This window comes from Garra rufa, chromosome 7 (genome assembly GCF_049309525.1).
Source record: "Garra rufa chromosome 7, GarRuf1.0, whole genome shotgun sequence".
Lineage (NCBI taxonomy): Eukaryota > Metazoa > Chordata > Actinopteri > Cypriniformes > Cyprinidae > Garra > Garra rufa.
Window position 1 is genome coordinate 4,046,622 of NC_133367.1, and position 15,103 is coordinate 4,061,724.

The window sequence follows — 15,103 nt, forward strand, 5'->3', positions numbered from 1 at the left end:
TTTTATGGATAACTTGAACTAGCTATTTAGTATGACAGCGTTTAGTGCCACGAAAACAAAATCTAAGATTACGCGATTAAAGTCGCAATATTTTTTTATATTTAGAGAATAAAACAGCATTAATATTTTAATATTAATTAATATTTAGAGAATAAAGTTCAAATGTTTAGAGAATAAAGTCTAAATGTTTAGGAAAAAATTCAATATTACGAGAATAAAGTGAAAATATTACGAGAATAAAGTCAAAATATTTCAAGAATAAAGTCGAAATTACGAGAATAAAGTTTAAATATTTTGAGAATAAAGTCGAAATTACGAGAATAAAGTCGAAATGTTTAGAGAATAAAGTCGAAATGTTTAGAGAATAAAGTCGAAATTACGAGAATAAAGTCGAAATGTTATGAGAATAAAGTCAAAATGTTTAGAGAATAAAGTTGAAATATTTCGAAAATAAAGTCGAAATTACGAGAATAATGTTGAAATGTTTAGAGAATAAAGTTGAAATTACGAGAATAAAGTCGAAATGTTTAGCGAATAAAGATGAATTATTTCGAGAATAAAGTCGAAATGTTTAGAGAATAAAGTGGAAATATTTCGAGAATAAAGTCGAAATTACGAGAATAAAGTCGAAATGTTTAGCGAATAAAGTCAAAATTACGAGAATAAAGTCGAAATTACGAGAATAAAGTCGAAATTACGAGAATAAAGTCGAAATGTTTAGAGAATAAAGTCGAAATTACGAGAATAAAGTCGAAATGTTATGAGAATAAAGTTGAAATGTTTCGAAAATAAAGTCGAAATTACGAGAATAATGTTGAAATGTTTAGAGAATAAAGTTGAAATTACGAGAATAAAGTCGAAATGTTTAGGGAATAAAGATGAATTATTTCGAGAATAAAGTCAAAATGTTTAGAGAATAAAGTCAAAATGTTTAGAGAATAAAGTTGAAATATTTCGAGAATAAAGTCGAAATTACAAGAATAAAGTTGAAATGTTTAGGGAATAAAGATGAATTATTTCGAGAATAAAGTCGAAATGTTTAGGGAATAAAGATGAATTATTTCGAGAATAAAGTCGAAATGTTTAGAGAATAAAGTGGAAATATTTTGAGAATAAAGTCGAAATTACGAGAATAAAGTTGAAATGTTTAGAGAATAAAGTTGAAATATTTCGAGAATAAAGTCTACATATATTTATATATATATATTTCAATATTTCAACTTTATCCTTGTAGTATTTTGACTTTAATCTCGCAATATTTCGACTTTATTCTCGTAGTATTTCGACTTTATTCTCGCAATATTTCAACTTTATCCTTGTTGTATTTCGACTTTATTCTCGCAATATTTCGACTTTATTTTCGTAGTATTTCGACTTTATTCTTGTAGTATTTCGACTTTATTCTCATAGTATTTCGACTTTATTTTCGCAATATTTTGACTTTATCCTCATATTTCTACTTTATTCTCGCAATATTTCGACTTTATTCTTGCAGAATTTCGACTTTATTCTCGCAATACCTCAACTTTATTCTTGCAATATTACTTTATTCTCGTAGTATTTTTACTTTAATCTCGCAATATTTCGACTTTAATCTTGCAATATATCGACTTTATTCTCGTAATATTTCGACTTTATTCTCGCAATATTTCGACTTTATTTTCGCAGTATTTCAACTTCATTGTCACAGTATTTCAACTTTATTTTCGCAATATTTCAACTTTATTTTCGCAGTATTTCGACTTTATTCTCGCAATATTTCGACTTTATTCTCGCAATATTTCGACTTTATTCTCGCAATATTTCGACTTTATTCTCGCAATATTTCGACTTTATTCTCGCATTATTTCGACTTTATTCTCGCAATATTTCGACTTTATTCTCGCAATATTTCGACTTTATTTTCGCAGTATTTCAACTTCATTGTCACAGTATTTCAACTTTATTTTCGCAGTATTTCGACTTTATTCTCGCAATATTTCGACTTTATTCTCGCAATATTTCGACTTTATTCTCGCAATATTTCGACTTTATTCTCGCAATATTTCGACTTCATTTTCGCAGTATTTCAACTTCATTGTCACAGTATTTCAACTTTATTTTCACAATATTTCAACTTTATTTTCACAGGATTTCGACTTTATTCTCGCAATATTTCGACTTTATTCTCATAGTATTTTGACTTTATTCTCGCAATATTTCGACTTTATTCTCATAATATTTTGATTTTATTCTCGCAATATTTCTACTTTATTTTCGTAGTATTTCAACTTTATTCTCATAGTATTTTGACTTTATTCTCACAATATTTCGACTTTATTTTCGTAGTATTTCAACTTTGTTCTTGTAGTATTTCGACTTTATTCTCGCAATATTTCGACCTTATTCACATAGTATTTCGACTTTATTCTCGTAGTATTTCGACTTTATTCTCGTAGTATTTTGACTTTATTCTCATAGTATTTTGACTTTATTCTCACAATATTTCAACTTTACTTTTCGTAGTATTTCGACTTTATTCTCGCAATATTTCGACCTTATTCACATAGTATTTCGACTTTATTCTCGTAGTATTTCGACTTTATTCTCGTAGTATTTTGACTTTATTCTCATAGTATTTTGACTTTATTCTCACAATATTTCAACTTTACTTTTCGTAGTATTTCGACTTTATTCTTGTAGTATTTCGACTTTATTGTCATAGTATTTCGACTTTATTCTCGCAATATTTCAACTTTATTCTCGCAATATTTCAACTTTATTCTCGAAATATTATGACTTAAAATTCATAATCTTAGATGTTTCATTTTTTTTTACATGGTACTAAAATGCTGTTGTAATTTAGTTACGTTTACTAGAATTTTTTTTTTTTTTAGCTTTAATATTTGTAGCAGGGTATAATATTTGCAGCAGCTTTAGCATGCTAACAGCCTTCAGCAATACATTTCAGTACAATTACTGGCAGTTTCTAAATAAAAAATGGACGTTTCTGGGTGTTTGCCTCATCTTGCAACCCAACACAACTGGTTCCTAAAGCCAGACTACCCAGTTTTGAATTTCTAGCTTCAACCTCCACATACTTGGACATTCAGTAGCCCGGCACATTTTGTGCCTGTAGGTCAAGCGTGAATTCGGGATGTTTGTTCCTCCTACAGATGATATTTGGTAATGGTGTAAGCCCCAGGGTTCCCGCAGAGCCGAGCTCTTGCTATTTCATCAGAATCAGGCGAAATCAAAGCTTGGGGGACGTCGCTGTCAGGGCGGCCCGCGGGTCGACTGATCTGTGAGCTTTGATGTGCACAGACGCTCGGGTTGCCATGTTGTGGACAGAGTCTCACCTCTGGGCCGGGATGGACACGTTTGAAGTAGAATATGTGAGATGGAAGGGAGGTATTGTTAGTCCAAAAATATATGACGCATAAAAACAACCAGTGAGATTTGCATGGACATTTATTTTTGATCCCCGATCAAGAAAATGGTTTGTTTTGGTGAATGATTGGAACAGAATGGACCGCAATCAAATGCTAGATCTCTAGGGCCTTTGATTTTAGAAAATCACCACAGCAGCTGGACATGATGATCAATTTTAGCTTAAAATAATTTCAGTGAAAAAACAAAATTTTTGTATTTATTCTTGAAAGTTCAAAAAGAAGAAAAAAGCTTTCATCTTAATATTTAAAAAAAAAATGGATACTCAGAATTAAATTTGTTGATCTATTGATAAAAAAATCCAAATAGCCAAAAGAAAAAAAAAAAAACTGTATGTACATTTTTTTTAGATGTCTCTTCTGCTCACCAAGCCTGCATTTATTTGATCCAAAGTACAGCAAAAACAGTAAAATTGTGAATTATTTTTACTATTTAAAATAACTGTTTTCTATTTGAAAATATTTTAAAATGAAATTTATTCCTGTGGTCAAAGCTAAATTTTCAGCATCATTACTTCAGTCTTCAGTGTCACATGATCCTTCAGAAGTTATTGCAATACGCTGACTTGCTGCTGAAAACAATATAATATATATATATATATATATATATATATACACAGTTTTTTTTTATCTGAAAGAAATTAATACTTTTATGTAGCAAGGATGCTTGAAATTGATCAAAATATCATCAATTGATGATAAAGACATTTATAATGTTACAAAAGATTTCAGATAAATGCTGTTTTTCTAATCTTTCTATTCATCGAAGAAATCTGAAAACAATTTACTCAGCCGTTTTCAGCATATAATAATAACAATAATATTTTTTTAGTTTTTAAGCAGCAAATCAGAATATTAAAATGACTTCTGAAGGATCATGTGACTGGAGTAATGATGCTAAAAATTCAGCTTTTAAATCACAGGAATAAATTAAATTTTAAACTATATTCAATTAGACAAGTTATTTAAAATAGTAAAAATATTTTAAAATTTTACAGTTCTTTGCTGTACTTTGGCTCAAATAAATGCAGGAGCAGTGAGCAAAAGAGATGTCTTAAAAAACAAAAAATCTTACTGTGCAAAAACTTTTGACTGGTAATGTAGAACAAATAAATATGTATTTTTTGGGGGGGAAAACTAATTATTATTATTATAAAAATAAATATCTTTATAATAATAATACTAATTAGAAATAATATTATTTAAAAACTAATAGAATATTTGTAATATATATCTGTAATATCTTAAATTGTATTATGTGTAAGAAAATTGAGTATCCAAGCTTTTTTAAATATTAAGTTGAAAGCTTTTTTTTCTTTTTGAACTTTCAATCAGAAATACAAAAAAAGTTTTTTTGTTTTTTTTTTCACTGAAATTATTTTAAACAAGCTAAAACTGTCCATCATGTCCAGCTGCTGTGATGATTTTCTGCAAGCAAAGGCCCTAGAGATCTAGCGTTTGATTGCGGTCCATTTTGTTCCAATCATTCGCCAAAACAAACCATTTTCTTGATCGGGAATCAAAAATAAATGTCCACGCAAATCTCGCTGGTTGTTATTATGCATCATATATTTTTCAAGTGAGCTTTAGTTCCTGGAGGTTTTTAGGTTTCTGACTAGAGTGTCTTGGTCCAAGATTAAAAAAAGAAACTTAATTTGTTACAAAAAATAAAAGAAGCTACTGTTGCATTAAAACATGTAATTCAGTTCATACACACTCTTAGAAATATAGGTGCTTCAAAAGGTTCTTCACAGTGATGCCATAGAAGAACCATTTTTTGTTCCACAAAGAACCATTTACTCAAAGGTTCTTTAAAGAACCATCTCTGTCTTACCTTTCTATAATCTGAAGAACCTTCTTTCGCCACAAAGAACCTTTTGTGAAACAGAAAGGTTCTTCAGATGTTGAAGGTTCTTTATGGAACCATTTAGACAAAAAGGTTCTTCTATGGCATCGTGAAGCACCTTTATTTTTAAGAGTGCTTGTAACATTTCTCCAGCGATTACTGTGGTACTTTTTTGTTAGTGATTTTATCTTTTATGTTAAGGTACAGGGAACTCCTTTTCAGCCTGAAAAAGCCCAGCCATCGTTACTCCCAAGCATCTCCTCGCTCCAGATCTCCTTATATGCATAAAAGACGCATATAGCCCAGTTAAAGGATGGCAGCGTAAATCAAGACAGGGAAGAGCCTGTCGTTCCGACGGAGATGCCGATGCATTACCCAAATAGCTCAATGACTCAGCGTAATTCTCCAAAGAGACCCTCCGCTGATGGCGCGCGGGAGGGAGGAGGCTTCATTGGCGGCGCTCCGTCACACTTGCCGAAACTATCAAATGAGTTTGCTTAATGAGCGCCGCGGAGAGCGAAAGCTGTAGCGGGATGGCAAGAAAGCAGCCGAGTGGAGTGGAGGGTAGATTCATTCACAAAATGAAAAGCTCTCGCACTAAATTAAATTACTGCTGGAATGGAATTACGGGGGCGGTGTACTCAGCACCGGCGCACCGTTGGAAAGCAATACCGCTAAAAGCCTTTCAGTGGATTAATGCGAGCCCACACCTCCCCCATCGCGTCGTGTTTTCCTGTCATCTATCCAGGTGCTTATAAACGTCAGCGTCCCGTTCGCTCTCTGTCGAACGCCAACAAGAGATGACTCTAAGCGACAACAGTCCCATTTTCTGGATCCAAAATTGTGCTGGTGAAGCTGTTTTGAAACTTGTTTACCAAGCTGAAAGATAATCGTAATGTGGTTAACGTTAAGACCACCCAAAATTGTTGGTTTAGGATGCAGACCAGATAAATGTTACTATTTCGTCATTTTTAGCGTCTTTAAATCAAATTTTAACAATTAGACATCGTTCATCACTCGCTGCTTTTCCTCTTTCCTCTAAAATCCTACAGGACAAAGTAAAATTCCATTATAATAAATCTGAATGTCCAATAGGATTCTAAAAATAAAATAAAATCCTACAGGATAAAGTAAATTTCCATTAAAATAAATCTGAATGTCCAATAGGATTCTAAAAATCAAATAAAATCCTACAGGATAAAGTAAAATTCCATTAAAGTAAATCTGAATGTCCAATAGGATTCTAAAAATCAAATAAAATCCCACAGGACAAAGTAAAATTCCATTATAATAAATCTGAATGTCCAATAGGATTCTAAAAACCAAATAAAATCCTACAGGACAAAGTAAAATTCCCTTTTAATAAATCAGAATGTCCAATAGAATTCTAAAAATAAAATAAAATCCTACAGGACAAAGTAAAATTCCATTTAATAAATCAGAATGTCCAATAGAATTCTAAGAATCATATAAAATCCTACAGGACAAAGTGAACCTCTATTATAATAAATCAGAATGTCCAATAGGATTCTAAAAAATAAAATAAAATCCTACAGGACAAAGTAAAATTCCCTTTTAATAAATCAGAATGTCCAATAGAATTCTAAAAATAAAATAAAATTCTACAGGACAAAGTAAAATTCCCTTTTAATAAATCAGAATGTCCAATAGGATTCTAAAAAATAAAATAAAATTCTACAGGACAAAGTAAAATTCCCTTTTAATAAATCAGAATGTCCAATAGAATTCTAAGAATCATATAAAATCCTACAGGACAAAGTGAACTTCTATTTTAATAAATCAGAATGTCCAATAGGATTCTAAAAACCAAATAAAATCCTACAGGACAAAGTGAACTTCTATTTTAATAAATCAGAATGTCCAATAGAATTCTAAGAATCATATAAAATCCTACAGGACAAAGTAAAATTCCATTATAATAAATCTGAATGTCCAATAGGATTCTAAAAACCAAATAAAATCCTACAGGACAAAGTAAACTTCCATTAAAATGAATCTGAATGTCCAATAGGATTCTAAAAAATAAAATAAAATCCTACAGGACAAAGTAAAATTCCATTTAATAAATCAGAATGTCCAATAGAATTCTAAGAATCATATAAAATCCTACAGGACAAAGTGAACTTCTATTATAATAAATCACAATGTCCAATAGGATTCTAAAAAATAAAATAAAATCCTACAGGACAAAGTAAAATTCCCTTTTAATAAATCTGAATGTCCAATAGAATTCTAAAAATAAAATAAAATTCTACAGGACAAAGTAAAATTCCCTTTTAATAAATCAGAATGTCCAATAGGATTCTAAAAAATAAAATAAAATTCTACAGGACAAAGTAAAATTCCCTTTTAATAAATCAGAATGTCCAATAGGATTCTAAAAAATAAAATAAAATCCTACAGGACAAAGTAAAATTCCCTTTTAATAAATCAGAATGTCCAATAGAATTCTAAGAATCATATAAAATCCTACAGGACAAAGTGAACTTCTATTATAATAAATCAGAATGTCCAATAGAATTCTAAGAATCATATAAAATCCTACAGGACAAAGTGAACTTCTATTATAATAAATCAGAATGTCCAATAGGATTCTAAAAACCAAATAAAATCCTACAGGACAAAGTAAAATTCCATTTTAATAAATCTGAATGTCCAATAGAATTCTAAGAATCAAATAAAATCCTACAGGACAAAGTGAACTTCTATTATAATAAATCAGAATGTCCAATAGGATTCTAAAAAAAAAAAAAAAAATCCTACAGGATAAAGTAAAATTCCATTAAAATAAATCTGAATGTCCAATAGGATTCTAAAAATCAAAAAAAATCCTACAGGACAAAGTAAAATTCCATTATAATAAATCTGAATGTCCAATAGGATTCTAAGAATCATATAAAATCCTACAGGACAAAGTTTCAAAAAGTTTTGAAACCTGTTTGACTCCAACATAATTTAAAATTTCGCTATGAGGAATAAAGGCTTGTAAAGTTTGTAAAGAATTTCGGGTTTCATTACAGAAAAATGAAATTAATTATAAACCTGTTCTTCTACTCACTCAACAGCACTAGTTTTTACATTTATAGATGTTATGACTCACACCTTTGCTTTAACATTGGTTACTACAGAAGTGCTACAGTGAAATGTAATATTATTTAAAAAATATATGTATAAAAAAAAAAAAACGAAGATGGCTACTCACCAGCACTTGTTCTGGAGCTCTTCATTGTGACTCACTCACCTTTGAAAGTTTCAACATCTGAAACTCTCAGGATTTGATGAAAGCCTGTGAAGCTGAAGAAGTTAAACAAACCAAATCACTGTGGCTGCCAATAGTTCAACATCAAAAGGGCTGGCATGCTTACAGTGAAGAAATGACAGAGCGGTTTGTGTGCAGACATCTTTGCTTTTATAAGCAGAGCGAATACAATAGAGCTTTTTTTTTTTTTTTTTTGAGGCCACACAATCCAGGGACAAGGCAACCAATTCAAGCATTGATTCTTGCTTAACTGCTGTGAACAAAGAGGTTAATTTCGCAGTTGAAGGTAAAAATATCCTGCTTTTGTGTGTGTTCGTTTATGCAGCGAAAGCAGAGCATTTTGAGGCAATAAACACAAAGCGCAGTTAGCGCGGCCTTCGCTATTACAACCAAAAATTGTTTTGCACAAATGCACATACAAATTGCACTTAACCCGAGTCAGGCAAAGAAACGTCAATGGGAAATACATTGGTCATGGTAACTCGCTCAGACTAGAGCGCTGCAGTGAAGATCGTTTGGCGGAGCTCGTCAGAGTGACCTAAACACATCAGATTAATGGTCACTCTGACGTCCCGACATTGACGGATCGCTCTCCTTCTTCAACTGCAGAGATGTGCGCAGTCAGTATCGCAGTCTGAATGAGCTCCAAAGGACTTTCCCTGACTTTTTTAATTGCATATCTTACTCAGATTTAAATTTGAAGAGCAAGAAACCACATTGAATGGATAAAATGAGTTTCTTAGTCTGGATAGTCAAGATGGATTTTGGAAGATGCAATGTGACTGTAAATGTCAGGCACCATAGAAGCATTTGTTTTTGGTCATAATTTAAATGCTAAAAGATATTGACAACTGGACAAGCCAATCGGATTGGATTTGAATTGTTATTTTAAATATATATATATTTTTTTAAATTTAAAATAATTGGTTTTAGTCTGAATGGTCAAATAGAGCAAATAAATATAGCCAAATTTTACTTTATTTTCATTATCATTATTTCTGAAACTGGTTCTTAACACTAAAAGATACGGACAACCAAAAAATTACTCCAAAAAATATTTGGCTGTAATACAGCAAATCTGATCAAATATAAAATACGATTAAAAAAAATAAGAGTTTTTATTCTGAATGTCCAAATAGAGCAAGTAAGTAGGCAAATTTTTGGTCATCATCACTAATGAAATTGGTAATAAATACTAAAAGACATGGATAACCTTGTCCTAATATGCAAATTAGATTGGATTTAAAATACCAAAATATTTTAACATATTTAAAAAAATATTCAAAAGATTGTTTTTTAGTCTGAATGGTCAATTATAGCGCAAGTAATTAGAGCCACATTTTCTTTCTTTTTTTTTTTGTCAACATTACTAATTAAATTTTTCTTTTCTTTTTTAAGCAAGCAGATTCAAAATGATATGAAAAGAAACGTATTGTTTTTCAGTCTGAATGGTCAAATAAAGCAAGTAAATATAGGCAAGTTTTTCTTTTTTGGTCATCATCACTACCGAAATTGGTACTAAATACAAAAAGACATGGACAACCTTGTCCTAATCCTAATGCAAATTGGATCTAATTTAAAATATGAATCCAAAAAAATATTTTCTGTAATATATACCATCTAAGAAAGCAAATCGGATCAAATATAAAATATGAAAAAAATAGTTTTTATTCTGAATGTTCAAATAGTGCAAGTAAATATAGGCAAATTTTCCTTTTTTTTGGTCATCATCACTATCGAAATTGGTACTAAATACTAAAAGACATGGACAACCTTGTCCTAATATGCAAATTAGATTGGATTTAAAATACTAAAATATTTTAAAAATATTCTAAATATTGTTTTTTAGTCTGAATGGTCAATTAGAGCAAATAATTAGAGACACATTTTCTTTTTTTAGTCAACATTACTACTGAAATTTTTCTTTTCTTTCTTTTTTTTTTTTTTAAAGCAAGCAGATTCGGATTCGGATCGGATTCAAAAAATGACAAAAATATTGTTTTTCAGTCTGAATGGTCAAATAAAGTAAGTAAATATAGGCATTTTTTTCTTTTTTGGTCATCATACCGAAAGTGGTACTAAATACAAAAAGATGTGGACAACCTTGTCCTAATAAGCAAATTGGATCGATTTAAAATTTGACTCCAAAAAATTTGATTTTTAGTCTGAATGGTCAAATAGAGCAAGTAAATACAGCCATATTTTCCTTTTTTTGGTCATTATCTCTACCGAAACTGGTATAAAACACTAAAAGATACGGACAACCTTGTCTTAATAAGCCAAATGGATTGAATTTAAAATAATTAAATTAAAAAAATATTTGCTGCAATATACGCTAAAAAAGTAAATTGGATCAAATATAAAATATGATGAAAAAATAAGAGTTTTTATTCTGAATGTTCAAATAGAGCAAGTAAATATAGGTTTTAAATATATAGTTTTTCTTTTTTGGTCATCATCACTAACGAAAGTGGTACTAAATACTAAAAGACATGGACAACCTTGTCCTAATATGCAAATTAGATTGGATTTAAAATACCAAAATATTTTATAATATTTTAAAAATATATGCAAAATATTGTTTTTTAGTCTGAATGGTCAATTAGAGCAAATAATTAGAGACACATTTTCTTTTTTTAGTCAACATTACTACTGAAATTTTTCTTTTCTTTCTTTTTTTTTTTAAGCAAGCAAATTCAGATTCGGATCGGATTCAAAAAATGACAAAAATATTGTTTTTCAGTCTGAATGGTCAAATAAAGCAAGTAAATATATTTTTAAGACAATATATTTTTTTCTTTTTTGGTCATCATACCGAAAGTGGTACTAAATACAAAAAGATGTGGACAACCTTGTCCTAATAAGCAAATTGGATCGATTTAAAATTTGACTCCAAAAAATTTGATTTTTAGTCTGAATGGTCAAATAGAGCAAGTAAACAGAGCCATTTTTTCCTTTTTTGGTCATCATCACTACTGAAACTGGTACTAAACACTAAAAGATATGGACAACCTTGTCTTAATGAGCCAATTGGATCGAATTTAAAATGCGACTCCAAAAAATTATAGTTTTTTAGTCTGAATGGTCAACTAGAGCAAGTAAACGGAGCCAAATTTTCCTTTTTTTTTTTTGTCATCATCACTACTAAAACTGGTGCTAAATACTAAAAGATATTGACAACTCTGTATAAACAAGCAAAAACAGATCAGATTTAAATTACTATTTAAAATGATATGAAAAGAAAAGTATTGAATGGTCAAATAGAGCAAATAAATATAGCCAAATTTAGCTTTTTTCATCATAATTTCTGAAACTGGTATAAAACACTGAAAGATAAAACTAAAACCTTGTCTTAATTAGCCAATTGGATCGGATTTAAAATACAACTCCAAACAATACTCGCTGTAATATACGTTGTCTAAGAAAGCAAATTGGATTAAATATAAAATCCCATTAAAAACAAAAATAAGAGTTTTTATTTGGAATGTTCAAATAGTGCAAGTAAATATAGGCAAGTTTTTTAGTTTTTTGGTCATCATCACTACCGATATTGGTACTAAATACTAAAAGATATTGACAACCTTGTCCTAATAAGCAAATTAGATCGGATTTAAAATACAACTCCAAAAAATTATAGTTTTTTAGTCTGAATGGTAAACTAGAGCAAATAAATAGAGCCATATTTTCCTTTTTTGGTCATCATTACTACTGAAACTGGTGCTAAATACTAAAAGACATGGACAACCTTGTCTTAATAAGCCAATTAAATTGAATTTTAAAATACGACTCAAGAAAAATAATATTTACTGTAATATACACTTTCTAAGTAAGCAAATCGGATCAAATATAAAATATGATTAAAAAAATTAAGAGTTTTTATTCTGAATGTCCAAATAGAGCAAGTAAATATAGGCAATTTTTTTCTTTTTTTGGTCATCATCACTACCGATATTGGTACTAAATACTAAAAGATATTGACAACCTTGTCTTAATAAGCAAATTAGATCGGATTTAAAATACAACTCCAAAAAATTATAGTTTTTTAGTCTGAATGGTCAACTAGAGCAAGTAAATAGAGCCATATTTTCCTTTTTTGGTCATCATCACTATCGAAACTGGTGCTAAATACTAAAAGACATGGACAACTTTGTCTTAATAAGCCAATTGGATCTAATTTAAAATATGATTTCAAAAAAATATTTGCTGTTATATACGCTGTCTAAGAAAGCAAAGCGAATCAAATATAAAATATGATTTAAAAAAATAAGAGTTTTTATTCAGAATGTCCAAATAAAGCAAGTAAATATAAGCAAGATTTTTCTTTTTTGGTCATCATCACTACCGAAAGTGGTATTAAATACTGAAAGACATGGACAACCTTGTCCTAATAAGCAAATTAGATTGGATTTAAAATAAAACTCCAAAAATATAGTTTTTCAGTCTGAATGGTCAAATAGAGCAAATAAATATAGCCAAATGTAGCTTTTTTCATTATCATAATTTCTGAAACTGGTACTAAAAAGATACGGACAACCTTGTCTTAAAAAGCCAATTGGATCGAATTTTAAAATACGACTCAAAAAAAAAAAAAATGCTGTAATATACACTAAGAAAGTAAAATGGATCAAATATAAAATAAGACAAAAAACAAACAAACAAACAAACAAACAAACAAACAAAACAAGAGGCAAATTTTCCTTTTTTTGGTCATCATCACTACCGATATTGGTACTAAATACTAAAAGATATTGACAACCTTGTCTTAATAAGCAAATTAGATCGGATTTAAAATACAACTCCAAAAAATTATAGTTTTTTAGTCTGAATGGTAAACTAGAGCAAATAAATATAGGGAAATGTAGCTTTTTTCATTATAATAATTTCTGAAACTGGTACTAAAAAGATACGGACAACCTTGTCTTAAAAAGCCAATTGGATCGAATTTAAAATACGACTCAAAAAAAAAAAATGCTTTAATATACACTAAGAAAGTAAAATGGATCAAATATAAAATACGACAAAAACAAACAAACAAACAAACAAACAAAAAAAAAAAACAAGAGGCAAATTTTCCTTTTTTTGGTCATCATCACTACCGATATTGGTACTAAATACTAAAAGATATTGACAACCTTGTCCTAATAAGCAAATTAGATCGGATTTAAAATACAAATCCAAAAAATTATAGTTTTTTAGTCTGAATGGTAAACTAGAGCAAGTAAATAGAGCCATATTTTCCTTTTTTGGTCATCATCACTACTGAAACTGGTGCTAAATGCTAAAAGACATGGACAACTTTGTCTTAATAAGCCAATTGGATCTAATTTAAAATATGATTTCAAAAAAATATTTGCTGTTATATACGCTGTCTAAGAAAGCAAAGCGAATCAAATATAAAATATGATTTAAAAAAATAAGAGTTTTTATTCTGAATGTCCAAATAAAGCAAGTAAATATAAGCAAGATTTTTCTTTTTTGGTCATCATCACTACCGAAAGTGGTATTAAATACTGAAAGACATGGACAACCTTGTCCTAATAAGCAAATTAGATTGGATTTAAAATAAAACTCCAAAAATATAGTTTTTCAGTCTGAATGGTCAAATAGAGCAAATAAATATAGCCAAATGTAGCTTTTTTCATTATCATAATTTCTGAAACTGGTACTAAAAAGATACGGACAACCTTGTCTTAAAAAGCCAATTGGATCGAATTTAAAATACGACTCAAAAAAAAAAAAAATGCTGTAATATACACTAAGAAAGTAAAATGGATCAAATATAAAATAAGACAAAAAACAAACAAACAAACAAACAAAACAAGAGGCAAATTTTCCTTTTTTTGGTCATCATCACTACCGATATTGGTACTAAATACTAAAAGATATTGACAACCTTGTCTTAATAAGCAAATTAGATCGGATTTAAAATACAACTCCAAAAAATTATAGTTTTTTAGTCTGAATGGTAAACTAGAGCAAATAAATATAGGGAAATTTAGCTTTTTTCATTATAATAATTTCTGAAACTGGTACTAAAAAGATACGGACAACCTTGTCTTAAAAAGCCAATTGGATCGAATTTAAAATACGACTCAAAAAAAAAAATGCTTTAATATACACTAAGAAAGTAAAATGGATCAAATATAAAATACGACAAAAACAAACAAACAAACAAACAAACAAAAAAAAAAAACAAGAGGCAAATTTTCCTTTTTTTGGTCATCATCACTACCGATATTGGTACTAAATACTAAAAGATATTGACAACCTTGTCCTAATAAGCAAATTAGATCGGATTTAAAATACAACTCCAAAAAATTATAGTTTTTTAGTCTGAATGGTAAACTAGAGCAAATAAATATAGGCAAATGTAGCTTTTTTCATTATCATAATTTCTGAAACTGGTACTAAAAAGATACGGACAACCTTGTCTTAAAAAGCCAATTGGATCGAATTTAAAATACGACTCAAAAAAAAAAAATGCTTTAATATACACTAAGAAAGTAAAATGGATCAAATATAAAATACGACAAAAACAAACAAACAAAC